Source organism: Mustela nivalis (genome assembly GCF_964662115.1).
Source record: "Mustela nivalis genome assembly, contig: HAP1_SCAFFOLD_521, whole genome shotgun sequence".
NCBI lineage: Eukaryota > Metazoa > Chordata > Mammalia > Carnivora > Mustelidae > Mustela > Mustela nivalis.
The window spans coordinates 430,092-455,697 of NW_028136137.1; the positions used below are offsets into that span (position 1 = coordinate 430,092).

The window sequence follows — 25,606 nt, forward strand, 5'->3', positions numbered from 1 at the left end:
AGGCACTTCGGGGGCAGTAGAAGGAGGAGGGCCTATGAAACAGTTGGGGAAGCAGAGTGATAAGTACTCGGAAGGGGCGGGATCCTTCTGCTCTACACATTTTGGTGTATGCTTGAGAATTTTCATAATAAGAGTAAACAAACAAAGACCAAATAATGAGGCTTTCATTCCCTATATCCAAATGACCACAACAGGGCATAGAATGCAATTTCATAGTTGTTCCCCTGGCAATTTATTCTGATTCTCCAAATAAGATTCCAGCTCTCATTCTACCTGTCATAGTCTCTGGATATTGACTGGGAACGTTTTCCTCAACAAGGCCCACTGCTAGGGAATGTATTGTTTCAGATTCTGTACTCAGGTTTTAAAGATTTTTTTTTATTTATTTATCAGAGGAGGGGGAGAGCGAGCACAGGCAGATAGAATGGCAGGCAGAGGCAGAGGGAGAAGCAGGCTCCCTGCCGAGCAAGGAGCCCTTGTGGGACTCCAACCGAGGACGCTGGGATCATGACCTGAGCCAAAGGCAGCTGCTTAACCAACTGAGCAACCCAGGCGTCCCTGTACTCACGTTTTAAAAAAAGTGACCAGTTTCCCGTTTGGAGTGACTCGAATGCAAGACTCACTGTAAGCCATTGTCTTGCTGTGTCCCATCCCTTTCTAAGGACTGCTTGTGCTATCTCTGGGAGATCACAGCATTGGGAGGGGCAGCCCAGGCCTGGGCTATTACAGCAAAGCTGCAGCCTGAAGGGCACGCATGAGATCTGTGGTTTGAGCTGTCAGAGTCTCACGGAGAAAAAAAAGAGAAATGAATCATCATTTGACCATGACATTCCCACTAAAGGGGAGGACAGTGGGAGAAGAGCAAGGGAAGAGGAAAGAAAAATCTCAAAATAAATGTGGGGTGGACGGCAGGAGGAGGGGGGGCAGGTGTGGCGATTGAACCAACGCTAGCCAAACACACGATTCCGCCCATTCTAGAGCGGACTGGACACAAACATGCTCCCACATCTACTTGTTGGCTGTGTTTTGTTGGCCAGTAGCGAGGTGATTCTTTAAGAGCTCTGAGAACCCAAACTTGTGGCCTCCCAGCAGCTGAGCCGAAGTGGAGCTGGGAGCTGCCCAGACGACCCGAGGCTGCCAGATGACCACCTTCCTCCCTACTGATCACTGGAGCCAAGCTCGGCGGGGGAGAAGCCACGCTCGCGGGTGGGTGCGGGGGCTAAGGGCGGAAGCCGGGTTCCCACAGAGGACTCTGCGCCCAGGCGGCTGCAGCGGCGGCGCAAGGGGACCGGAGGCCTGACACCGGGACGCGCCCCCCACTCTGGACAACCGGCCGCAGAAGTAAAGGGCCAGCATCCCGCCACAGCTATGCTTCCCGCGGGACAATCTCGGGAGAAGGTCCTGGAAGAGGCTCGCAGGCCGATTTTCCGAGGGAAACGGCGAGGTGGGGAGGGAGCGCCCCTGACCCTACCCGTCCTCCCCTCTCCCGCTCACGCCGCATCACCAGCGGAGGGGCTGCTCCGCAGAAACTTACTCGAGGTTGTAGTTCGCCCTCCGCCGCATGGGGGCCGCATCACCTGCTGGCTCGGCGTTAGCGGTCCGCACCCCTCTCTTGGCGGAGGCAGGCGGAGGCGGGCCTGCGGAGTCCTCTTTCATTGGCCGGGGCGCAGACGCTGCCATGTTGGAGGAAGCAGTGCCTTCTGTTCGGTGGAAACGCCGTGGCTTCACCGGTAGCGTCGGTAGGAGCACAGCCTCCTACCTTTCCTCCTCGCTCGAGTGTCGGTGCTGAGAGGCGGCGGCCGGCGGGATGGAGAGAAGTAGGATGAACCTGCCCAAGGGGCTGGACAGGCTCTGCTTCGACAAGGACGTGTTCATGAAGGTGCGCGCCTGGGCTCTGCTCCCCGGAGCTGGGACGTGGGTGGCCTGCCCTCCTTGGCCCTCCGGGGCCTCTCCTCGGGCTTCTCCTGTGGGCTTCCTGGGCCTTCCCCGCCCCGGACGGGTCCTCGGCAGGGACCTCACTGCACTTCGCAGTGAGTCTCTTGGCCTCGGGTGGGCTAGGTGCAACCTGGAGAAAGCACTCCTGTGAAATCGTGCACATTGAATGAAAAGGCCTGAAAGTTCAGGGCAAGTGGTTTTGAGCTAAACATAAAAGCCCCGGACCCGTAGGACCCGCCTCTGGTACCGTGCGGCACAGTCAGACCGCCGCTCCCCCAGCCTGACAGAAGCCTCCCAGTGCCTTGTGCCTAGAAGCTCAGCGTCTGTGCGTTGAACACATCTCTGAACACACGTACTTACCAGGAATCGGGTCAAAAAGGCACTTAAGCTAACGTTTATGCCTGACTTTCGTCTTAAGCTCAGAATGAGAAATCTGAAAGACTGTACTGTCCTTACTGGTTCTGGTCCAGTACTACAAAGCATACCAAGCTCCTTTACTAATGTTTCCCTACTTCTCTTGGTGAAGTCAGCCTGAAGCTGGCAGCAGATAACTGTAGGACATAAACTTACAGAATAGAAATTTAAACTGAAAAGACTTTACTGACAGGAAAGGTTCATCAGTCATAGCCTTGAAAATGTCCCAAGGTTTGAATCAGAGCCAGGAGGAGCTTTATCTGTTTTCTGTATCCCTCTGGGTCTGTACTTAAACTATCAAAACGTATATGTTTAATTTCTAAGGATTGGGATTTAGTAGCTGGTTTCAGTGTTAAAAAGTTTTGGCTCTGTAGGTACCTAAAATTCTGAAGAGTTTGAATTTCTTACTTTTTTATGGCTTCAAGTCATAATATGTTTTTTTCTTTTTTGGGTTAACCAGCTAGTTCCTTTTTGATACTTGCATTCAGATCACATCTCCCAAACTCTGGCTTTAAAAGTCCTTATGTCTGGATCCTCTGCGGTGTGGCCATATCATTTTTAATATGTAGGGATGTCTAGACGAAGGTATATTGTACTCTTGTTCTTGTATGGTGATGTTAAGCCACTGTAATAAAAGGTGTAAAGTGAATGGAGTGTCTGAAGGAGAGCACAGAGTGAATTCTCTGATCCAGAAACCTTTTGTTAATGAAGGACACGTGATGAGGAGAGAGGTCATTGGAAGAAGAAAAGGCACACACATAGACTTAAAGAATCTCAAAGCACGGAAGTCTCTTTAGCTTGTCTGTCTTTGGACTTCGTCAGGCTTTCTTTGGGCCTAACACTAGCATTTTCTAACACTTCCTAGCCCTGCCATCTTTCTCACTCTGAGCTGACAGAATGCCTTTGGTCAAAGCAGCTTCGGAAAATAGAAATCTCAAAATAGCAGTTCTAAAGTAGGACTTAGAGGTAGGAAGAGAGCAAACTGGGAAAGTGGCTAGAATGCCAGCAATTCCATATTCTTTCAAAGCTCTGAAATTTCTGAATATAATGTACAATTTGTAGTGTTAATGAACATAACCCCTTCATACATAGAAGGAAAATACATGGAACAGCTGTTCTGTGTAAAGTGGTATTGATCTTCTATGTGGGAGCTGGAGATAAAGGTTATTTGCAATTTCTGTTTCCATCAGAGAGATGTTTTGTTAAGTTACAGTTCCGAGGCAGAAATGAGCGGAGAGCTTGCTGTCGGGGTTGTATTTCTACATAGGTGTCTTGTTTGGCACATTTTGGAATGAGACTGGGATGGTAGAAAGGGAGATGGGGTGGGGCTGCGGGTTGCACCTTGGACACTGCATACATTGAGGGGTCCACGTTGATGCAGTCTTCATGGTAGAGCTGCAGTCAGGTTTACAGCAGGAAGTTGCATGGTCATATCTGTTGAGTTCGAGCTGACTGGTGGCAGGAGACTACTTAAAAAGTCATGTTTATGAGATCTAATAAGAAATAGAAGGGGAAAGGTATGCAAAAGAGGTAGGTGATCAAAGTGCAGGAATGGCAGATGGGGAAGGGTCACCTGGGGCAGAGGCACTGGCAACATCATACTTTGTCGGCTTAGAAATCCAAAAATCCTTTGGGTTGACAGCCAACTAATAGATGAGCAGGACATAAGGTATTGGTAGTAGGGGGAGAAAGTGGCATAACAGATAAATTAGACCATTTACATGGGTGTGCTATTGACATCACAAGTAGCCTTCCTCTTTCATCTCCAGTCGTACAGAAAAATTAGCAGCCATCCCACGGGACCTCTTCCATCCTGCTGACCATGATCCCATTCTTGTATTTGTCCCCTTCTCCTCCTCGCCTGGTACGGGGAGGGGCTCTCCTTCCTCCTCAGGTTCAGTCTCCACTCTGGCTCGGAGTCCATGCCCTCCCGCCCTTCCAGGAGCCTGCAAGGATCCTCTCCCCTGCACTCCTTCCCATCACGCGCTCCTGTTTGATCCTCTCCCACTTGACTGCCCCACCTCTAGGTATTGCCCTGTCACTGTCGCGCATCACAGCCAGTGCTCAGGGGTTGACTTGACTTTCCCACCTTCCACCCTTCAGGCCCTGTCGTTCCACTAAAGAGTTCTTACCAAAACTGTTTCTAAGTCAGCGCACCTGACCTTTCTCTGTCTCCTTACTCGACATCGCAGTAGACCAAATGCTCTGCATTGCTTTCTGTCTTTCTTCTACCTCTCTGATGTGTCTCCTGTGCAGAGTCATGCTCCTGGTAGCCACTGAATGCTGATTATGGGCTCAGCCCCGTGTTCCTTTCTTTTCCTAGATGACCTTTTGTGCAGCTTCATGACCACCTATCAGCAGGTAAGGCAGATTCCTGTCTCTGGTCCACACGCTTCCTGAGCACCAGTTCTGTGTATCGGACTTGCTGACCTTTCTTCTCGGATGTGTCTGTGGCCCCTCAGACTCATCAGGTTCAAGACGGAATTCATGAGCACCTCCTCCACGGAAAACCACCTTTCTTATTCTATTGCCTCTCTCGGTAAACACTTCATCCGTTTAGCCTGGAGTCGGGAAACCAGAAGTCAACTCCTACTCTGTCACCTTTCCAGAATCTAGTCTGTTACACCAAGTCCTGTGGATTTCGCTTACTAAACCTCTTGAGTCCATATACTTCTTTCCATCTCTTCTCGTACCTTTGCAGTGCGCCCTTGCCATCACACCGTAGAAGCTTCTCACCCAGTCTCCATGTGCCTTCCTTGTCTTTCTGGCCCCTGGTCTACACTGCAGGCGAGCCACTCTTGTCAGAATGCGGATGTGATCTTGTATGTACCAGGTGACTGGTCAGTCCACCAGCTCTTGAAAAACCATTTTCCCATGCACTCGAACGTATTTCAAAGAGAATCAGTCCCCCATGGGGTAGTTTTCCTTGGTAGACAGTTTGTTTCTGCAATGAGCCATCTGCCTCCTTTGAACTTCTCTGTGTCAGTTCCTCTCTGGAACCTGTGGCTTCGTTGGCACCCCGGGTAGGCACATGATGACCTTTTCCATGAGAAGTGAAGGCAGGAGCCCTCTGGACAGTGAATGTATGTACCCTCATGTTCCATAGGTAAAAGAACCATGTGTGGGGGTGGGGGGGTAAGTCCTTGAGTCTCCTCCCTGTTCTAATTGGGTGAACTGGGAATTTTGAGGCAGGAAGCAGGTCCTGTGTGTCCTTGTTTGCAGGGAGCATGCATTCTGATGGACAAAACGGAAAAGGGGAAGAATGAGCAGCTGCTCAGATCTGTTTGTACTGTGCTGGCTGATTAGCTGTGACCTGCAGATGTGGGTCCCATCCTCGGCTCTGCTCTCTGCCTGCTTATGTCTGACTTGGGGCAAATCACTCACCTCCGGCCTTCTGTTTGCTTGTTAGTATAATGAGGTGGTGCTTATCTATGTGATCTTTGCCGGCTCCTCTGAAAAGACTCTAGTCCATCCTGGCTTGCAGATAAGGAAACTGAGGCCTGAGGTGTGATGACTTCCTTTAAAGCCACACAGCTAGTTGGGGCCAATCACAGGCCAGATCTCCTGACCCCCACGCATCAGTCCTTGGAAATCCTACTGTAATATGTTCCTTTCCAGAGGCCACAGGTGGGAACTGAGGGAAGTGGGACAATCAGAACATTAAGAATAGCGCAGAAGATGGCACAATGTCCGCATGCCTTGGCACCTGCATTTCACCAATAGGGCCACCTCTTACCTTAGAAGAAGTTCCCACAGGGCTGGTGATCTGGATGCCTGGCCTGGAGCTTAGCTATGGTAAATGGGACCAGAGGGAAGTGATGGCTGTTTGAGGTGGACTTTGTTGACAGCAGCTGGAGATAGCAGCTGACAGAGGAGGAAGAGGGAAGAGTGACAGATGGCAGATAGCCGCAGGCCCACAGGTCAGCCACTGTTGCCCAGGGTCGCCCATCCCCAGCAGCCGACTTCATATCACAGGATCTGAGTGCTTACCCTGTGGGTTCTTAGTTCGATGTCACGTCTTGATGACAAGATTCCATTCTCTTCCGCATCAGTGTGAGACAGACATCGTAATGAAATTCTAATTAGCCAAATATGGAATGTAAGCCTGGAACTCATTTTATAGAGAAATTTTCTTATGTGAACTACTTTCCCTGATGATAGAGGAGTTGTGACGATGTAACATCAGATAAAGTTTATCTGATTGGCACTTGTAAGAAGGGTTCCCGGCAAAAAAGAACTGTTTTTTTGTTGTTGTTGTCCTCCCTTTTGATCTTTCCTTTCCATTCCTTTTTTTTTTTTTTTTGTCTTGTGAGCGGTCATCTGATTTATAAAAAGATGCAACAAAAAGTAAAATGGTACAAGATAATCAGTTTCAAAACATAAAAAAGTGAGTGTCTTTAGCCATAGCTCAGAACAGAGGAACTGGGTAAGGAGAATTGCTTGTATGAACTGGCAACAGGAAAAGTTGGTAAAGGAGAGCTGAGGAACTCTATTAAGACATAGGAGTGAGGGGCTCCATCATCATCTGGCATTTGCTCAGTGTCATCTATATGGTTAGAGATGTCCATGATGGGAACTCCAGCAATCTTCTGGGTCTGGGTCAGCTGATGCCACAGTGTAACACTCTGAAGTACTTCCATACTGAGCAGTCATCTGCATAGTTTGTCTTGTGTGTACGTGGTAATCATTTGAATCTTGGCTCTTTCGCAATCCTTAGAGCCTCTTGATACTTTCACCCCGGTTTCTCAGTTTCAGCCATTACACAGTCAGTTGTACAACTGGTAAACTTGGCACACAGCCCATCCATCATTGACCGGTCAAGTTTGGCTTAAATAGAAAAGTTGATAAAGTCGGTACCAACCAGGATGTGGTAAGTCGGCCCAGCTGTGTGTTTATATTGGAAAAAGCAGGAGGGATGTTGGGGGACTTCTCTTTCCTTGAGTGCATGGGATCCTTCTTTTCTTTCTTTTTAGGTTTTAATCTGTCCTTCTCTCAGAGAAGGATCTCAGAGCTAAGCATTCGCTTCCTGGTCACATAGTTTCTTGCTTTCTCTTGCTTCCCCATGTTCACATCATGCCCATTTCTCCTTGCTTTTGATTTTCTAATTCACTCTTTGTAGTACCATAAAACTTATTTAAATAAAATGTTGGCCTACTAAGTTATTGATTATTAGTAAGTTCTTTGTTCAAAATTTGAGAGCAAGAAGTATTATGTAAATATATCTTTTTGTTATTTAACTAGTCTTACAACATTTAGCATCAAATTTCTTGAAACATTTAAACAAATTAATCACAAACTGGGGCTTGGGCTCTTTCTTTCTTTTTTTTTTTTTTAAGTAATCTCTATACCCAACATGGGACTTGAACTCACAACCCTGAGATCAAGACCTGCACGCTCCAGTGACTGAACAAGCCAGGTGCCCTTTGGGCTTTTTGTTTTTAAGTTCCTCAGGTGAGGGGGTGCCTTAGTGGCTCAGAGGTTTAAGCTTCTGCCTTCAGCTCAGGTCATGGTCTCAGGGTCCTGGGGTCGAGCCCTGCATGGGACACTCTGCTCAGCATGGAGCATGATTCCCTCCCTCTCTGCCTACTTGTGATCTCTCTCTCTGTGTCAAATAAATAAATAAAATCTTAAAAAAAAAAAGTTCCTTAAGTGATTCTAATGTGTGACCAGTGTTGAGAACTCTAGCACTGGATAATTCCTTTAAATAGCTCAAGAAATTAATTTTGAAAAGCGAACTAAAAGCCTACATAGATTATGATTGGTGTTAAATTGAGGGGAAAAAAGAGATAAAGAGAAGAAATCAGCTGGAACAGAGTGTAATTAGGTACTCAAATATTTGTTAGATGGATAAATACATTTACGGAATGTAGGGTTTGTTGTTTTTTTTTTTTTGTCTCTTCATAAATATGTCAAATGGGTATATAAATTCAAGAAAGGAGTTTGATATAAAATTGATTAAAATGTTAGAACAGAAGTTTTTTAGAATTTTAGTGTTACTATTTCATGATGCTTTTAAGATGATCTCTCTGTAGATGGTGGGAAGATCTTGTTAGCATATGTTTTTAATTTCTCAAGCTTGAATAATTTAGTCACCGAACAAAGATTTAGAATGAGTTTTGGGAGACACAAGTCCTAGATTATGTCCCCACCTAGCTGGGTCAGAGATTTGAGAGCAGGGGCTGGAGGGAAGAGCTCCAAGGACATTTTTGTATACATGCTGATACCTTGGGCGGGAACACTCTTCCCACACTTCCGGTGGCTAGCTCTTTTGTGTCATTTGGATCTCAACTCATTGTTCTATATTTCCTGGTTCATCCAAGTTAAAATACATCCCATTTGTCACTCAACCTTTACTGTGTCCTGTTTTCTTTTTAGCTGTGATCACTATTCATTAATCACTATTTGATCACTGTTCATTAATATAATGTTTGTTTACATATTTATTTTCTCATTTCTGCATTAGAATATCTGCTCCTTAAAAGCAGAGACCTTGTCTTTTCTTTTCCTGACTGTGTCCCCAGGTCTTAGAGCAGAGCTGGAGTTGCATGATAAATATTTGAGGAATATTTATGGGATATACAGGGACATTTATTCATCTCTGTTGTCCATTGTTTTCAAGAATGGTTGGAAACACACACATACGTGAGCTCACACAAACTTGCTATGTCTTTCAACCCCTATGTAGTGTGCAGATTAGTGCTTAACTATTTTGGTTTTTTGTCTCGATGAAATGGGACATGTTTCATAAATTTCATATGCCCTCTTAGTACTTCTCATCATTACAGAGTGATGGTTCTGGGGGATTCTGCTTCTCGTGGAGATAGTATATAGTGATTTTATAAGTCCATGTATCTGGGAAGGAGTGTTTTACTTCTTGGCAGCTTAGAGAACTTCAATCTTTCCAAATTCCATGTAATTTTCATAGCATTAAAGCTACTAATTTCAGATTATTGGTAAGTTTTAAATGATTAATTCCCAGGTTACTTTGAATTAGTCTTTGTTTGCCATCCCTGATTGCAGCTAGTTAGTAAAGTAGCTAAACTTTTAAACTCTACTTGGTTTTAATTTTGAGTGATGTCACTGCTTCTCTCATGGTTAATGGTTCTTAATTACCTGCAGCTTGTCTGGTTTGCTCATTTATTTTCCTGTGTTCCAACACCTCTTGTGATCTCCCAACTTCTGGCCTTTTGGGGGATTTGTACTTTAACTGGGTTCAGATAGGAAATGCCCCTGAGTACAAAGAGAAGATATTTTTCTTCTAACTTCACTATCTCCTATTATTAATGTATTACATTGTTGTGGTACATGTGTTACAACTGATGAACCAGCATTGATACAGTATTAATTAAAATCCATGGTTTACATTAGGGTTCACTCCTCTTTCTATAGTTCTGTGGGTCTTGACAAATGTATAATGTTATTTACCTACTGTTGGTATCTTACAGCCTAGTTTCATTGCCTTGAAAAACCCTGTACCTCATCTATTTGTTTCTTCTCCTCTCTCTGCACCCTCCTTGCTCACCCCTCAACCTGGGATCTTTTTACTGTCTAGAGTTTTACCTTTTTAGAGGCACCTGGCTGGCTTAGTTGCTAGGGCATCTGACTCTTGATCTCAGGGTTGTGAGTTCTAGCCACCACATTGGGTATAGAGATGACCTAAACAATAAATAAAAATAAAAATGTTGGTTAATTTTTACCTTTTCCAGAATGCCATAGAGTTGGAATCATATAGTATTTAGCCTTTGAGACTGGTCCTTCACTTAGAAATATGCATTTAAGGTTCTTCGAAGTCTTGTGGCTTAATAATTCATCTTTTAATTGTCGAATAATCCGTTGTGTGGGTGTGTCACAGTGTACCTGTTCACCTACTGAAGGAGATTGGATTGCTTCCAAGTTTTGGCACTTCAGAGAATAAAGCTGCTGTAAATATCCGTGTGCAGGTTTTTGTGTGGACACTAGTTTTAAGCTCTTTTGGGTAAATACAAAGGAGCACAATTACTGATCTTATAGTGAGAATGTGTTTAGTTCTGTGAGAAACTGCCAAGCTGTCTCACACAGTGCCTCCCATTTTGCATTCTGACCAAACAGTGAATGAGAGTTTGGTTGTCCCACATCCTTGCTAGCATTTGGTATTACTAGTGCTTTGGATTTTTTATATTCTACGTGATATGTAATAGTACCTTGTTTAAATTTGCAATTTCTTAATGACATACAAAGTTGAGCATCTTTTCAGATCCTTTTTTTTTTTCGTTTTTAAAGATTCTATTTATTTATTAACAGCACAAGCATACGGAGAGGTAGCAGCAGGCAGCAGGAGAGGGAAAAAAGCAGGCTCCTCGCTGAGCCGGGAGCCCAGTGTGGATTTCAGTCCCAGGACCTGAGCTAAAGGCAGATGCTTAACTGACTGGGGTTCCCAGCCACCGCTCTTTTCACATTTTTAAATTAGGTTTGATTTCTTGTTGCTACTAAGACATCTTTATATTATATTTCTTATTTTAAGTCCTTTACCATGGCTGTGTTTTGCAGATATTTTCTCTACTCTGTGACTGGTCTTTTCATCTCTCTCTCTTTTTTTTTTTAAAGATTTTATTTATTTATTTGTCAGAGAAAGAGCGAGCGAGAGTGAGCACAGGCAGACAGAGTGGAAGGCAGAGTCAGAGGGTGAAGCAGGATCCCTGCGGAGCAAGGATCCCAATGTGGGACTCGATCCCAGGACGCTGGGATCATGACCTGAGCCAAAGGCAGCTGCTTAACCAACTGAGCCACCCAGTTGTCCCGTCTTTTCATTCTCTTAACAGTGTCTTTTACAGAGAAGTTTAATTTTAACAAAGTCCCTCTCATCAATTTTTTTCTTTCGTAGATCATGCTTTTGGTTTTATATCTGAAAAGTCATTGCCAAATCCAAGGATCCCTACATTTTTTCTTATGTCATCTTTAAGAAGTTTTGCATTTTACGTTTAGGTTTTGTGAAAGGTGTGAAAAGTTTGTTTTTATTCTTTTCATTTGTTTGTTTTTTCTTATCAATGTCCCATTGTTCGGTTCCATTTGTTGAAGACTGTCCTTGCCATTGAGTTGCCTTTGCCTGTGTGTGTGGATGTTGTTCTGGGCTCTCCACTCTGTTCCAAGCACCTGTCTCTTTTGCCAGGCACCTTCTGTCTTAATCACTATAGCTTTAATAGTAAGTCTTGAGATTGGGTGGTGGCAATCCTCAATTTCCTTTTTTCCCCGCTATTTAATATTTTGTTGACTACTCTGGGACTCTTGGTTTTCCAGTTTTCCATCCAAATTTTAGAGTCAACATGTTGGTATGCACAGAATAACTTCCTGGCATTTTGATTGGGATTGCATTGAGTCTGTCGATCAGTTTGGGAAGAACTGACCTCTTAAGAGTATTGAGTGTTCTTACCCAAGATTGTGGACTTTCTTTCCACTTCACATCTTACCTTGCTTGTTATCTTTCATCAGAATTTTATACTTTTTCTCATATAGATCTTGTGCATATTTTGTTAGATTTGCACCTAAGTATTAATTTTTTTGGTATGCTAATGTAAATGGTCTTGTGTTTTTAACTTCAAATTCCACTTGTACATTGCTGGTATATATGAAAGCAATTGACTTTTTAAATTTTTTAATTAAAATTCAATCTCGTTAACATACAGTGTACTTTTAGTTTCATGGTTAGAATTTCGTGATTCATTGGTTGCATACAACACCCAGAGCTCATCCCAACAAGTGCCCTCCTTAATACCCCTCACGCAGTTACCCCAACTTTTCCCTCTCCAGTAACCCTCAGTTTGTTTCCTGTAGTTAAGTCTCTTGTGATTTGCCTCCCTGTCTGTTTCTATTTTTCCTTCCCTTCTCCTATATTCATCTGTTGTTTCTTAAGTTCCACATGTGACTGAAACTATATGGTATTTGTCTTCCTCTAGTTCCATCCATGTCCTTGCAAATGGCAAGATTTTGTTCTTTTTGATGGCTGAGTAATGTGTGTGTGTGTGTGTGTGTGTGTGTGTATACCACATCTTCTTTATCCATTCATCTGTTGATGGACATCTGGGCTCTTTCAATAGTTTGACTATAAACATCGGGGTGCTTTTGCCCCTTCAAATCACTTTGTGTACTTTGGATAAACATCTAATAGGGCAATTGCTAAGTCGTTGGGTTGTTACATTTTTAACTTTTTGAGGAGCCTCCATACTGTTTTCCAGAGTTGCATTCTCACCAACAGTGTAGGAGGATTCCCCTTTCTCCACATCTTCGCCAACATCTGTTGTTTCCTGACTTGTTAATTTTAGCCATTTTGACTGATGTAAGGTGGTGTCTCATTGTGGTTTTGATTTGTATTTCCCTGATGCTGAGTGATGTGGAGCCCTTTTTCATGTGTCTGTTGGCCATTTGGATGTCTTCTTTGGTCTGTTCATGTCTTCTGTCCATTTCTTGACTGGATTTTTTTGTTTTTTGGATGTTGAGTTTGATAAATTCTTTATAAATTTTGAATACTGGCCCTTTGTCTGATACATCATTGGAAAGCAATTGACTTCTGTATTTTAACTGTGTATTGTGCAGACTTGCTATAATCACTTGACTAGTTTCAGGAGGGTGTGGGGTGTGAAGTCTTTGTATTTTCTGTAGACAGTCATGTCATCTGTGAACAAAGTTTTATTCTTTCCCAGGTTGTATACCTTTTGTTTCCTTTTCTTACCTTATTTCATTAGTTTGGCCTTCCAGTATAGTATTGAATAGTAGTAGTAGGAGGGACATCCTTGCCTTGATTCCCTGTCTTCTATTTTCTCAGTATTAATATCATGTTAGCTGTGGATTTTTGGAAACATTCTTTATCAAGTTGAGGAAGTCCTCCTATTCTTAGTTTCCTGAGGGTTAATAATGAAGAGGTGTGGATTTTGTTAAATGTTTTTTTTCCTCCCTTCATTGATATGATCATGTGATTTTCTTTCTGTTGATATGATGGATCACATTGATTTTCTAATGTTGAACATTTTCTAATGTTGCATACCTGGAATAAATCCTACATGACCCTGGTGTATAATTTTTTAATATAGTGTTTTCTTTTATTTGCTAATTTTTGTTGAAGATTTTTATGTCTGTGTTCATGAGAGATACTAGTTTATAGTTTCTTTTCTTGTAGTATTGGTTTTGGTGTCAGGGTAATAATGATCTCCTAGAATGATTTAGGAAGTACTCCTTCTAGTTTTACTTTCTGGAAGAGATTTTAGAGAATTGTGTAGTATTCCATAAATGTTTGGTTGAATTTACAGTGATTGGGATTGTTAGCAGTAGCCCTCCCTTCTTTCATCTGATATTAGTAATTTATGTCTTCTACCTTTTTTTCTTTGTTTGACTGGCTAAGGGTCTATCTGTTTTATTGATGTTTTCAAAGAAACAGACTTGGGGTTTATTGATTTAAAAAAAAAATTCCTGGTTTTAATTACATTGATTTCTGCTCTAATTTTTATTTTTTTTCTACTTCCTTTAGGGTTTTTTTTTTAATGATTTTATTCGACACAGAGAGAGTCAGTGAGAGAGGGAATACAGGCAGGAGGAATGGGAGATGGAGAAGCAGCCTCCCTGAGCAGGAAACTCTGATGCAGGGCTCTGTCCCAGGACCCTAGGACCATGTCCTGAGCCAAAGGCAGATGATTAACCAACTGAACCACCCAGGAGCCCCTCCTTACTTTAGATTTGATTTTGTTGTTGTTGCCTAAAATGGAAGCTTAGATTATTGACTTTAATCTTTTTTTTTCTAATATTTGCATTCAGTACTGTATTTTCCCTTTAAGCAGCATTCCACACATTTTGCTACATTGTATTTTGTTGAGACTGGTCTCCTGTCATTTAGAAGTGTGTCATTTAATCTCCATGTATTTTGGACTTCTTCAACTATCTTCTGTTACTGATTTTTAATTCTATTGCGGTCTGAGAACATATTTGGTATAATTTTTATTTTTAAAAATTTGTTGTGTTTTGTGGCCCAGAATTATTCTGTCTTGATGAGTGTTCCATATGAGCTTAAGAAGAATGTGTGTTGCACTATTACTGGGTGAAATAGTCTGTGTACATCTGTTGTACGGTAATTGATGGTGGTGTTAAGTGTGCCTTGTCTGGACTGAATGTCCACATCTGTCAAATCCTTGTTGCCCTGCTGCTGGATCGGCCCATTAATGATGAAGAAGTGTTGAAGTCACCAGCTGTGATAATGGAATTGTTTATTTCTCCCTGCAGTTCTGTTAGGTTGTGTCTTACCTGTGTTGATCAGGCACACATACCTTAAGGATAATTGTGTCTTCTTGGTCAGTCGATTTCTTTATCATTATGTAATGCTGCTCTTTATGCCTGATAATTTTCCTTCTCTGAAATCTGCTTTGTCTGAAATTCATGTAGCTACGCCATTGTTCCTGTGATTAGTGTTACTTTGGATTTTTTTTAATGTATCCTAGCATTTAGCTTGTTGATATTTAAGTTGTTTCATTTTTCATCAAAATATAATTCACAAAGCATAATAGTTGCCATTTTAAAGTGTACTCTTCTCTGGTTTTTAGTATATTTACTGTGTATATGGTACATACGTCACTTCTGTCTAATTCCAGAATGCTTCCATCACCCGAAAAATAAACCTCTTACTTCCAATTCTCCCCTCCCCTTATTCCCTGGCAATCATGAATCTACTTTCTGTTTTTATGGATTTGCCTTTTCTGGAACATCTCATATCAGTGGAATTGTATAACACGTGACCTTTTGTGTCTGGCTTCCTTTAACCTGAGAGTAGAATGTTTTCAGACTTCACTCGTGTTGTAGCATGTAACAGTTTATTCCTTTTTATGGTTGTGTAAGAGGCTCTTCCACATTTTATGTATCCATTCATCAGTTGATGGACGTTGGGTATATACTCTTTTGGCTGTTACAAAGCAGCGCTGCTGTGCACATTCATGTACAGGTTGTGGCAGGAACATCTGTTGTCAGTTCTGTCGATGTCATACCCCTAGACGTAGAACTGCTGGGTAATTGTACGTGTGTAACTTCTTGAGGAGCTACCGAGCTGTTTGCTGCCTTAGCCACACTGTTTTACATTCTCACCGACAATACAGGAGGGTTCCAGCTTCTCCGCCTTCTTGCCAGCACTTTTCTTCTTCTTTTTTTTTTTCTTTTTCTTTTTCTTATTTTACCATAGTTGTCCTAGTGGGTGTGACGTGGCATCTGCATGTGCTTTTGATTCGCATTTCCCCAATGACTAAGGATGTCGAACATCCCGACATGTGCTCTTGACCATCTGTGTATCATCTTTGGAGAAATGTCTATTCAAAAGTCTTTGGCTTGTTTTTAAATTAGGTTATTTGTTTTTTTGTTGTTGAGTTCTAAGAGTATATTTGCATATTCTGGTTATTAGATCCTTGTCAGACAAATGATTTGCAGATACTCTCTCCCATTCTGTGGGTTGTCTTTTCACGTTCTCCGTAGTGTCCTTTGACACACGAAAGTTTTTATTTTGATCAAGTTCAGCTTATCTAATATTTCTTATTGCTTTGTGTATCATGTCTAAGAAAGCTTTTCCCGATCCAAAGTCATACAGATTTTCACCTGTTTTCTCTGAGTGTTACAGTTTTGACTCTTACATTTAAATCTTTGATCCATTTTGAGTTATATTTTTGTGTATGTGTGACGTTGCTGTTCCAAGTTCATTCTTTTGCATGTAGATATTCACTTGTCCCAGTAGTAGGCACTCGAAAAGACTGTTCCCCCCCCCCATTAAATGGTCTTGGCATCCTTGTGAAAAATCAGTTGACCATAAATGTATGGGTTGTAAATACTTTCTTTTTGAATACTTGGGGAATCTACACTATAAAGTAAAACCATTCCTAAAGTAGTAAAACCATTCTTGGTTAAGTGAAATGGGTCTCTATTATGGCACTGTGAGTTTGGGTTTGCTTTTCACAGCAAACGCTGCCTAACCCAGTATTCACAGATGTTCCGAGTTATTTAGTCATGTGTTATGCAACTTTTGTTTATCTGAGAACAAATGCATAAATGGTAAGTTGAGTACTAATATTACCTAATAGCATTTGTTCACTGAGGCTAAGTTATATGATTTATTTATTTATTTATTTATTTAAGATTTTATTTGAGAGTGAGAGAGTGCAGGAGCAGGAGGAAGGGACAGAGGGAGAAGCAGGCTCCTTGCTCAGCAGAGCGCCTGATGTGGAACTCAAACCCAAGAGACTGGGATCATGACCTGAGCCAAAGGCAGATGCTTAACCACATAGGCACCCCAGTTATACAATTTAGAATGCCATCATGAAGTTCAAGAACTTCAACAATGTGTAACTGAGGCAGGGAAAGTGATCGACCTAAAGGTATTCAGTTGATGCGTAGGATGGCCAGGATTATGAACCAAGACCCCCTCCCGTGATGTACTACATAACTATGATGTAAGGTCTGAAATTGTCTCAGGAGAGAAAGGTCCAGGCTAATTTGGTCACCAGTGTAAGGAGCAGGTGGCTTTCTGTAGATGACTGTGAAATTACGGTTTGGTATGAAGTCCTTCTCTCCGACACTAGCAGGGTCAGTCTTTGGTTGATTAACTAAAAAAGTCAGTTTAAACAAGTACTCTTAGGGAATGGTACATACAGTTTTTAGCATTTTATTTGGAAAAAATATATGTACATTTATTCTCCATTGAAACAGTGCCACGTCTTTTCTCTGGAAACTGGCCTGCAGATTAGATTTCTGAGTTATCACAGCACTTGGGTCGCTCAATAGGTTAGGCATCTACCTTCGGTTCAGGTCATGACCTCGGGGTCCTGGGATGGAGTCCCACATTGGGTCCCCTGTTCAGCAGGGAATCTCCTCCCATTGCCCCTTTCCCTGCTCATACTGTCTGTCTGTGTCTCAAATAAATAAAAAGAATCTTTAAAAAAAGTTTTCTATGTTGTCTTTTTTTGCATTCAGTTTCAGTTTCTTTAACTGAATTGAGTGAGAATCCTGTGATCACTCCCTCCCTGCTTGGTACTTGGTCATCTCACCCATACCTAACTTAGCAAAAATTTTCTTATTGATTTCTTTGTATCAAATCTTTCCAAAGTAGCTGTGTTAGTTTTCAAAAGAACAGTGATTTTTTTTGCAGTCATATTTTGTTGGTTTACATAGTGTTTAATGAAAAGTAAGTGTAGGTGTCCTTAACTAGTTTGGGAATCATCACATTTGATTCTTTTTTTTTTTTAAGATTTATTTATTTGACAGAGAGAAATCACAAGTAGACAGGCAGCCAGAGAGAGAGAGAGAGAGGGAAGCAAGCTCCCTGCCGAGCAGAGAGCTCGATGCGGGACCCGATCCCAGGACCCTGAGATCATGACCTGAGCCAAAGGCAGCGGCTTAATCCACTGAGCCACCCAGGCGCCCCATCACATTTGATTCTTGCTGACTAAACAGGTCATGGAGTAGCAGAGTCACAGGGGAATTAGATAGTAATTTATTGCCTCTAAGCATATAAGCCTACCGGGATATCACAGTATTGTAGAGGGGAAACACAGGATAGCTAATCCTGTGAGACCAATACTTGGAAATAGGTTATGAAAGATTTGGAACATCTGTTCAATGGGACACTCAGCATGCACATAAAATATTAATAGAAATGTATGTGTTTTATGTAAAGACATTCAAGTTATATTTTTAGATGGGAAATTTTTTTAATAGAATGGATTTTTATTTTTTATTTTTTTATTCTTTTTTTAAGATTTTATTTATTTATTTGACAGAGAGAGAGAGAGGTCACAAGGAGGCAGAGAGACAGGCAGAGAGAGGGGGGAAAGTAGGCTCCGGCTGAGCAGAGAGCCTGATGTGAGGCTTGATCTCAGGACCCTGAGATATGACCTGAGCCGAAGGCAGAGGCTTAACCCACTGAGCCACCCAGGTGCCCCTAGATGGGAAATAGTTTAGAAGAGCATGAATATTTGTGTGTGTGTGTGTGTGTGTGTGTGTGTACACACATACATAGATAAGGTCTGGGGTTTCCATTCAAGATGGTGGCATGGGAGGATCTTGATCTCATCTCTTCTATGAAATACACACTGAATCTATAGCTCCATATGGAAAAATTTCCTGTGGAAAAACCCTACAACTAGCTGAGTGACTCCTACACATTAGGTGAGTAAGGAAAAAAAACCTATGTTGAAGTAAGAATCAGTCTTGCCATAAACCCCACCCCTGGTACAGCGACCTGGGATTGGGAGGGTACTCAAAACCCCAGGCTTCTCCCTGAGGAGCAAAGGGTTTGAGCCCCACTTCTGGCACCCCAACTTCCAAGACGTACATCTAAGAGACAAGACCCCAAAACATCCAGCTTTGAAAGCCATCAGAGCTTGCACCCATGAGACCCACAAGGCTATAGCAAACTGAGAAACAGTTCTTAAAGCAGTCCCGCGAGTAGACTGACCCACCCTGGAACTCAGCACAGAAGCAGCAGACTGAAATGGGATCAGATTTCTGTGAAAGAGGCTCATTTGCTTATCTTAAAGCCCTGAGGGGCAGGCATCTAATTTAACGTGGATCTGGGAGCCTAGTAAGGTATTCTCCAAAGATGGAGCTGATGGGTACCATCTTTGCGCTGTCCCTCTACCTCGCTTCTGCTTTCTGGTATCTCCTGGAAAGGAGCTTGAATGCTCGTATGATGCCCCGAGGTTTGCAGTTGCTACCCAGGTATAACTCTAGATCACCTGGCTCAAGCAGCCAGCAAGACTCACACTCACGGTAGTGAGTATCACAGTATTTACAACAACCAAGACTTGGAAATAACTAAAGTGTCCACCAATGGGGTGAATGGATAAAGACAATGTGTGTGTATACGATGGAATATTAACCATAAAAAGAAGGAAGTCTTGCCATTTGCAACAACATGGATGGACCTTGAGGATATTGTGCTGAGTGAAATAAGTCAGACAGAGAAAGAGAAATACTGTATGATCTCCCTCACATGTGGAATCTAAGAAACAAAACAAAATGAAGTCATAGAGAACAGATTGGTGGTTGCCAGAGGCGAGGTTGTGGAGGAAATAGATGAAGGGGTACAGTGGTATAAACTTCCAGTTAATAAGATAAGCCTTGGGGATGTAATGTACATCATAGTGACTGTAGTAAATAATACTGTGTATTATTGTATATTAATTTTATTATTTTTTATTAGAAATATGTATTATTAGCCCCAGGGTTACAGGTCTGTGAATTGTCAGGCTTACACACTTCCCAGCACTCACCGTAGTACATACCTTCCCCAATGTCCACAACCCCACGACCCTCTCCATACACCCCTCCCTCCAGCAACCCTCAGTTTGTTTTGTGAGATTAAGAGTCTCTTATGGTTTGTCTCCCTCCCAATCCAATATTTTTTTTTAAGATTTAATTTATTTATTGGACAGACAGAAATCACAAGTAGGCAGAGAGGCAGGCAGAGAGAGAGGAGGAAGCAGGATCCCCGTTGAGCAGAGAGCCCGATGTGGCCTCGATTCCAGGACCCTGTGATCATGACCTGAGGCGAAGGCAGAGGCTTTAACCCACTGAGCCACCCAGGTGCCCCCCTCCGAATCCAATCTTGTTTCATTTTTCCTTCCCTACCCCCACACCCCCCACTTTGCCTCTCAAATTCCTCATATCAGGGAGATTGTATGATAATTGTCTTTCTCTGATTATTTCACTCAGCATACCTTCTAGTTCCATCCACGTCATTGCACATGGCAAGATTTCATTTCTTTTGATGGCTGCATAGTATAATATATATATATATATGTATCTATATATATATATATTTTTTTAAGATTTTATTTATTTATTTGACAGAGATCACAAGTAGGAAGAGAGGCAGGCAGAGAGAGAGGAAGAAACAGGCTCCCTGCTGAGGAGAGAACCTGATGTGGGGCTCGATCCAAGGTCCCTGGAATCATGACCTGAGCCGAAGGCAGAGGCCTTAACTCACTGAGCTACCCAGGTGCCATATATTATTATATATTTAAAGTTGCTAAAGCTTAATAGTTCTTAGCACAAGAAAAAAATGTGTATGTTTGGTGATGGATGTTAACTAGTCTTAGGGTGATCATTTCACAACAGATAAAAATATGGAATTTTTTCCCTGATATGAGGAAGTGGTGATGCAACATGGAGGCTTAAGTGGGTAGGAGAAGAATAAATGAAACAAGATGGGATTGGGAGGGAGACAAACCATAAGTGACTCTTAATCTCACAAAACAAACTGAGGGTTGCTGGGGGGAGGGGGTTTGGGAGAAGAGGGTGGGATTATGGACATTGGGGAGGGTATGTGCTTTGGTGAGTGCTGTGAAGTGTGTAAACCTGGTGATTCACAGACCTGTACCCCTGGGGATAAAAATATATGTTTATAAAAAATAAAAAATTAAAAAAAAATGGAATTTTTATGTTGTACGCCTGAAACTAACATGTGTCCATTATATGTCAGTTTCTTTAAAAAGTAATTGATATTTTATTTTTTTAAAAATTATTTATTTATTAGACAGAGATCACAAGTAGGCAGAGAGGCAGGCAGAGAGAGAGACAGGGAAGCAGGCTCCCTGCTGAGCAGAAAGCCCAATGTGGGCTTGAACCCATAACCACTGAACCAGCCAGGCACCCCAAAAGTAATTTATATTTTAAAGAGAAAGACTATGGCACCTGGGTGGCTCAGTCAGTTAAGCGTCTGCCTTCGGTTGAGATCTTGATTTCAGGGTCTTGGAATGAACCCTGGCATCAGGCTCCCAGCTCAGCAGAGAGCTGGCTTCTCCCTCTGCCCCTCCTCCCACTTGTTCTCTCTGTCTCTCTCTCTCAAATAAATAAAATCTTAAAAAAAAAAAAAAGTAAAGAGACCAAAACAAAGTCTGGAAGGATGTGAATCGCTGTGTTAAAATTAAGAAGAAAAAGCTGTTTCTATTTTGAGAAGAGCCTCTGAAATGTATAATTAAAAGAAATAAAATGCCTTTAGAGTTAGGCAACAGGAGAGAATGGTCTTGGTGAGGGGCCCCCTTTCCCATAATCTTAGGAAGTGAGCAGACCCCCTGATGTCCTGTGTGTGTTTCCCTGCAGTAATACGGCCTCTTATTCTTTCTCTGATCTTATTTTTCTATGTAAAATGTGGTATCAGTGCAATCATTTTTTCTTTCTGGTTTGATTTTCAGGAAGATTTCAACGTCGATCACTTTGTGTCTGACTGTAGGAAGCGTGTCCAGCTGGAGGAACTAAGAGGAGATCTGGAACTCTACTATAAACTTCTTAAAATAGCCATGGTCGAGCTCATCAACAAGGATTATGCAGATTTTGTCAACCTTTCCACAAACTTGGTAAACCTGAAATTCACAAGTCCTACACACACACACACACACACACACACACACACACACACTTTCTCTCTCCTTCATATTTATTAAAAGGGCAGAGTTTTTAGAAACCTTTCAGTTGATTACCCCACCAACCCCACCAGAAACTTGAAGAAATTACCAATTTCATTAATAAAAGAACTAAACTTTTTGGAATACATTTTTTTGTTTTAGTTTTTATTCATTTAAGGTTGCTCTAGTTTGATTATGTTTCAAATTCATTAGTCAACAGTGAAAAGTAAAGGATAATAATACCCAAGGGGTTGTTTTATTAGTTGCTAAGTGATTACCCTGAAGTCTTCCTTGATTTAGACTAATTTGTAGGAGCAAATGTCCACCACTCTTGCAATGTTTAATTTACTCCCAGGTATATCTGTTAGCCAGAGCTAGGTTGAGGGAACATTGGCCAATATTGATATTTAAAAAGTTTGGTTTTATAAAAATATAAGAATGATTTGCAGTGAGCTTATCAATTGTTTGTAAAAGCCGTTTAGAAATGTTGAATTTTGTTCCTTGGCAGAAAAGTCTCCTTGTTGATGCTTCATTTTGTTTTAAATCTGTTTGTCCAGAGAAGCACAGAAAGTTGCAGCTCCGTGGGAATTTCAAGAAGCATTAAAATTAATGATGCACATTTGCTTTTGGAAAATATACCACTAAGATAAATATCCCAATAGGATTAAAAACCTAGAAAATTTTACTTCTGTTTAATTTCTATTTTTCTCAAGGCTTATAATAATGTTTAAGAGAGACGTAGCCCGTCAGACTTTCACATCAGCTGGCTGAGTATCATCAATTACAGACAGAGAACTGTTCACCTTCTGTGAAAATTTTTCACATTCATTTAAAATGTCATCTAAAGGCAAATTGTTCTTAAGGAAACTTTCGTTTCTCCTGACTTCCCTTATTTTTATAGTTTCATGTATTTCAACAGATTTTTTTCATATTCTATGAACAACATTAATGGCCAAATAACACTTCTGTTGTTTAGCTAGTTATGTAGCAAAATATGATTGTGCCAAAAAAAACAAGTTAAATCTGGTACTGCTTTGATCGTTAAATAGATACGTCACTATTACTCCTTATCGTGATGTGTTTGTGCCAACCTGGTTTTGCCTTTAGGTTGGCATGGACAAAGCCCTCAATCAACTTTCTGTGCCTTTGGGACAGTTACGAGAAGTTCTGGTAAGTCCCCAATTAATGAAAACAGTCTGCTGTGACGCCTGTTGTCCTCGTCGGCTTTTCTCTAAGAATTCTTTTCATCTGTTAGTTTGGTGGTACTGGTGGTTGTATTTTAACGGTTCATGATTATAATATTCACCTTCAGAAGAGTTGTAAATGATTTTGTTTTTGCATATGCTAAAAACCTAAAAAAACATGTTCGATTTGAAGAAGACATATTCTCAGAGTAGACAACCTTAAAATGTCAGGGGAGAGGAAGCATATTTCCAAATTCAACTTATTAATGCCACTTTGGTCATATGTAAGTGGTTTCTAACTTACGAATGACTTGTATTTTAACAGTTTGTAATCTTGTAAATATCCCCCGCCACCCCACGTAATCTACGTGTGGTTAGGTTCCTGGGCTGATCTACAAAAACTGTGTAATCCCTAATGGAACTGAAGGATAATATAAATAAAATGTAATACTTAATAAATGTTACATTTGCATGTTCTCTCAGAAAAATCTCTGTTGTGGGAATGGGACTCCCCACCTCTAAGCCATTGGGAATAGGAACTCTACCTGGGTGAACAGTGGAGGGGCAGTTGTGGCATCACTTCTTACAGAAAACTGTGCTGCCCTGTCTCCCCTCCCGCCCCCCCCCCCCCGTCTGTGTCTGGTGCCCTGACTTACGGCCTCTGTCCATTCTGATGCCCTGTCGTAAACTTGTCATAAACGACACCATCCTTCCTTGTGTGTCTCCTCTAGCTTGAGTGGCCTCTTGCGTCCCTCCCCTAAGACAGTGCCTGCATCCTAGAGAGAATATAAGGAGAACATAATTTAAGTGAAGACACAGTACATGGTTAGAACCAAGAAAAATGCGGAGTAATGGAAATATCAGTGCTGAGAAGCCTAGGGGAGGGGCAGGCAGGAAAGAGTTCGTGAAACAGGTAAAAATCTTGAGTTGTGCCTTGAGGTAGCCAATACTTTCCATGGTTTATGTCTCATTTGAATTTTACAAAATCTTGTTAAAGATACTTTTCCTTGGAATGGAAGGGATTTTCATGGTCCGCTGTTGGATTCCACACCAGCCGCTGTGGGGCTCTCCCACTGCCTCCTTGGTGTGCCTCTTCCTCCCGGGGCCTCATAGTGGTGTTGTTTCCCAAGCCTAGCCTTCCTTTGGCCTCCCACTCTTCTCTCGAACCCCCTTCCTGGAGGCAGATTTGCTCTACTCACACAGGCTCCCGTCCCGCCTCACCCCCTGCCATCACCGTATCCCCTCCCTTTTCCATGGCCTGTTTTTATGGCCACTTTGGTCCTGCTCAGCCACAGGCCTGACCTGCCTTTCTGGTCCCAACTCTGAAGCTGTTCTGTGAGATTCTCAGACCACTGAGGGATACGACTATATCTGCCTTTATTGCATCCCTGTAGGCTGCCACAATACTGACGTCCAGGAGGTGTTTCATAATGTTGATGGAGTGAATTAATTCACCTTCCTGTGGAATTTTTGTGATATGCCTACTTCATTCTAGTTGTTTCTGTTAACCTTTGTTTTGGCCCTAATTCCTAATTATCTCTTTATTCATTAGCTTCTGGACATGTTTCTCTACCTCTGTGCTCTGCCTTTTTCTGGTCTTCTGTTCTTCATTCTTGATTCCTGGTATTTCCATACCCACATTTCATCATCATGCATCAGTGCTTTGACATTCTTTCGTTCTCCAAAATATGCAGAATCTAAAGACTTCATCTCAGTGAAGTTGGCCCTCCATTCCTATTTCTGCTTCTCTCCAGAAGGAAGCCTGCAGTGCACATGGCTGTGTGCCTGTCTGACCCTGCCCCTGAGTGTGTGTGCACTTACATCTGCTCCCCATCCCCTCCCCACCTTGGCAGCTGTGTACACATGGCTTTCAGAGTCCGATTCGAGCCCCGTCGCATTTCCAGACTCTCCTGTACTTTGCTTCATATTATCTGTTCTCCATTCTAAGCCCCCTCATCCCCATAACTTTCACTGTATATGTCATTCTTCTTCTGGCCATGCGACCCTGCCTTCGTGTCATTATGCCCCCAGGTCATGAGTCCCCTCAACAGTAACTGTGTCTGGTATATCATGTTTTTTTTTTTTTCTTGTCAATATCTGCATAGTACTGGTGCACAGGTATTAATTTCTGTGGAATTGAATAAGATGTAGGAAATTGATAATGTGACAAAACAATGTCTGTAATACATTTTCTTTATTATTCTTTTAAAGAGTTTCAGGTCATCAGTCAGTGAAGGAATTCGGGCAGTAGATGAACGAATGTGTAAACAAGAGGACATAAGGAAGAAAAAGGTACCCTCCAGTAGATTTCTTATGCTGCATGCCAGTTGAAGCCCTCTCCTCTTGTCTCCGCGAACTTGTCAGCACTATTCAGCTTTTTTTCTTTTTTTTTTTAAATTTAGCTTTTTTTCAAAGCTCTCACGCATGTGCATTTTATGCATTATGTCACGTTATCTACCTGAAATAAGAAGACAGAATTTCAGAGGTACCCACACGATCTCAAGATCACCCACTTTTTCCAGAACAAGAAACAGTGATAACTGTTGTCGGTGCAGCGCTTGACAGTTAACGACTGTATAAATTGTCAGCGGCCCTGTAAAGAAAATAGGCCTATATTAGAGACTAGGGGAGAAGTGGGCTTTCCAAAGCAAACTCAGGATTCTGCCGTAGGTTTGCTGT

At 42.1% G+C, this 25,606-nt stretch overlaps 1 long non-coding RNA gene across 1 annotated transcript; it reads left to right on the top strand.

The window, feature by feature from the left end:
• Window positions 1–1,653: 1,653 nt before the first annotated feature.
• On the top strand, window positions 1,654–21,891 carry LOC309857236. Its single transcript, XR_014307567.1, has 2 exons — window positions 1,654–1,879; window positions 21,534–21,891. It is a non-coding gene; the product is annotated as an uncharacterized lncRNA (long non-coding RNA).
• The last annotated feature ends 3,715 nt before the right edge of the window (window positions 21,892–25,606 follow it).